The sequence below is a fragment of the Pinus tabuliformis genome, chromosome 5_2 (assembly GCF_031772625.1).
Source record: "Pinus tabuliformis cultivar Carrire ecotype Pingquan chromosome 5_2, CPIR1, whole genome shotgun sequence".
Taxonomy (NCBI): domain Eukaryota; kingdom Viridiplantae; phylum Streptophyta; class Pinopsida; order Pinales; family Pinaceae; genus Pinus; species Pinus tabuliformis.
Window position 1 is genome coordinate 122,279,607 of NC_142306.1, and position 3,853 is coordinate 122,283,459.

Genomic DNA, 3,853 nt, shown 5'->3' on the forward strand with positions numbered 1-3,853 from the left:
ACTACCCTTGTCAGACCTTCAACAACCATTTGATATCGAGGCAAATGTTAGTCGTTATGCCATGGTGCAGTATTGATGCAACATCGGAAATTGGTTTATTACCATTAAAATACTTTTTCTTAAGTTGTTGTAAACTATCCCACGTATGATAAAGAGTTGTATGCCTTAGTTCAAAGTGTCAACAAAATGGAAGCATAACTTGATAGGAAGGAGACTATCATACATACAGAGCACCAGCCTTTACAATATCTCCAGTCATAAACCAAGTTACAATAGGCTTGTCACTTCAGGTGGATGGGTGTTGACAAGGTTAATCCTCTCTATGGATAGAGACAATCCCTCTAGCCCAATGAGTGGGTCTAGCAATTGAAGTGACAATCAACTAGACATCTTCCTAGGTTACAATTGAAAATAAGAACGAAGGAGATGGCCTACCTCGCTCTGATGCTATTCCGATTTCCTTTGTTGAGGACCCTGAACTGCTTGTGTCACGGGCTTGTTCCTGCTTCTCTCAGCGTTTATCCACCTGAAAAAGTGATCAAGACACAACAAGGCATGCCAAAAAAAATAGCAAATCCAATAGCAACCTACTTAACCGATCAAGGAATGTCAAGCTAAATGATACATGAACATATACATTTTGGGAAGATGAACCAGCAATTGTGTATTATTATAAAATAAATGGAAGCTTGCAACCAAAGCATTGATGTTGATAGGCTCTCCTTGAGTGTTAATCCAAGTCCAAGTCAAGAACTCTTCAAGCACTCCTTCTCCAAGTCAAATGAATAGCCTCTAGGCACAATCTTAGCATAAGGGTTCAAATAAACATAGACCAACCATTTGAGAATGGGAGACGATGAATTTATAGGATGGGAAAGGGAGTTAGGACCTCTCCAAAGATAGGATTAGGCCCTCATATCAAGGAGGTAGCTCATAGGGATAAGACCAAGAGGCCAAGTTGAGAGGATTCGACCTCATCTATGCAAAACAACCTCCAACTCGCTACTCTGGAAGCTTCTAGATCACGAATCTTATCATCCTCTTTGGGAAAATACCTTTTTGGGGTCATTGTGGGTATGAAAGGGAATAGAGCGATGCCATTGCTAGTCAAGCACAGTGCAACAAGAGACCATCGTTGTTTTACGCCTTATAAGAGTGATGATCCTCATTTTAGGGTTTTAAGAGTTATTTCTTTAGGGAAAGCTCAAGGCATTTTCCAATCAAAGTCTTAGGAGGGATCTGAGTTGCATACATGGATGAGTATACTGTATAATGGTCATGTTTCAGGCACTTTAGGGTATGTCATAGGGAAGTGCATGAGGTGTGACAAAATACTGTGTAACAGATGCCCCCTAAAGCATAGAACGAGGAGTGATGGCTGAGATGCTTTATGATCTCTTGCAAGGACGAGGACACGCACTGTCAGGAGACCTGCAAATCAAGGACGTATATACATATACATATACATATTTGAGATCAAGACATGAATCCATGGCATGGATGCAGCCATTCGGATGATGAAGACTATATGAAAAGATCCATGGTATGGGCGCAACCATCTAGATAACAAGGATCATCATCAATATAAAGTCCCACGGTATGGTCACAACCATTCGTATAGTAAAAACATGTGTACAATCATGAATAGCATATAACTCCACAAAGCCTGAGTCATATCAGACAAGACTCAGGGTCTTGCGCTCCATGCCGACCCGATCAATGTACGAATTCTAACATGTGAATGAATGTGTCGTGGTCGAACATGCTAGAAAACCACCTGATTAATGGCCATTGATGTAGACCATTAACAGGCACGAGAGGAACCACCCATAATGACAATGGATCTCAAGGTAAGATAGTACAATCTATTAATGTGATAATGAAGTTGAAGTCGAACACTCGTGGAATCATCTGATCAAAGGCTAATGATGAAAACCTGTCGTCGAATGTGAAGAACTTACCATTAAGGCATGCAAGATGTACTGAAAGGGAGTTTCTAAGTCATCTTCCTAGGTAATGAGCTGAATTCGACAGGAAGTGACCCATCAAAGGAGGGTCATAACAATTCCCTCATCATCAAAATGAAACAAGGAATAAAGTGGAATGAAATGAGTAAGATCCAATACTATAGTAATGACTAAAATGGTGTATAAGTAAATAACTAAAGATTCAACTTCTCTTGAACATATTGGTGACACGACTCCAGAGTGTGGCAACATTAGACTTAAGATAGGACCAAGGGTCATAATGACGAAGTGGAATAGTCAGATGAGAGGTAAATTGGATAACCCAAACCTGGAAGGACAAGTGACTGGGCAAGGATGTCCCAAACCCGACATGAGATGCAAAAGAGTGTTATGTTCAAGAGAGACATGTTGCCTATATAAAGGATGTTTCATCTTCATTTCCCCCCACTATTTCTAGTGAGTACCAATTTATTTTTACACAATCTTGAAGAGGATACCATATTCTTGTCGTATAAGTTCACCCTTCTAATGAATCCATCCTAGTAAGTTTTACAAACCCTAGGAAGGAGAAGCTCGGTCTCATCACAGTGACAAGTCTTTCATTGTTTAATTTTTATGAGTCCGACAGAAGAGTAACTCAATGTCTTTTTCATATTTAGAAAGTTTAAAAAAGATACGAAAAAGAAAACTCCATCAGGTCCCTTTTCGTAATTTGTCTCTCGAATCCAAAAAGGTAGAAAACAATATTCGAGAGAACCTCTTAGCCATGTTCGACTAAGGTGTACCGTTTTTGTAAATAGTCAATCTCAACCCGAAAAGGGGTAAACATATACTGAGACAACTTCAATTCATTTACTTTAACGAATTCAAAATGACAAGTACTCGACAATCTTTTCATATTTTTGGAGTCTGAAAAGAGCTGAAATAGGACTCCACCTGGAGGAATGAGTGGTATGAAAGGACAAAAACGGGTTCCGGTCATGATGGAACTGCTCAAAACATGTAATGGTTAAGAGGTTGGCTAATAAGACCACTCATTGTAGATGTTCCTCAAGCAAGGGTAAAAAAACCAAGTGAAAGTGTACGATTGGCCAAAGAGATGGTCACGATGGAATGAAAGAACCAAGGCTCATCTAATAAAAATCACGAGATGTAAAGTGGGAATGGTTTCATTTTTACACAAGCTTGAAACAGAGACAAACTATGCTTGGATTTGGTTTCATTTTTACACAAGCTTGAGATAGAAACATACTATGCTTCGGTTGCGTTTCATTTTTACACAAGCTTGAAACAAAGATAAACTATGCTTGAGATAAGATTTCATACCCCCAGCATAATGACTCAATTCGAGATACATGGCCCCCAAGCTTCATTTCATTCACCTAAGTGGATGGAATGAAGGTGCACTTATGAGATCAAGTGAAAGACTCGACTGGGATTTTACGAAATCTAATCAAAGACTCGAATTGGAAGGCGATTTGTTTCATTTTCTAACGAGTTTGACACAAGTAAAAGAACTTTGCTCATGGTCCTTGTTTCATTTCTTAATGAGCTTGACACAACAAGGAACTCTGCCCTATGGGGACCTATTTCATTTTTTAATGAGGTTGACATAGTAAAAGAACTATCCTCATATCCTTTGTTTCATCTTTTAACAAGCTTGACACAAGACAAGGAACTATGCTCCAGACCCCTTTGATCACAGACCAAAGGAGGCCATGGCTTCCAAGAGGTTCTCATCAGAAGGGAGAACAACACTCTGGAAGGGATACATGTCCAGGGATCCAAATGAAAAACCGGGTTCCAATGCCCTCAGTACATGGTGTACTGCATCACCTACTAGATCATCAGTAGATGTGGGCATGGAGAAGGTGGCCACGTAATTA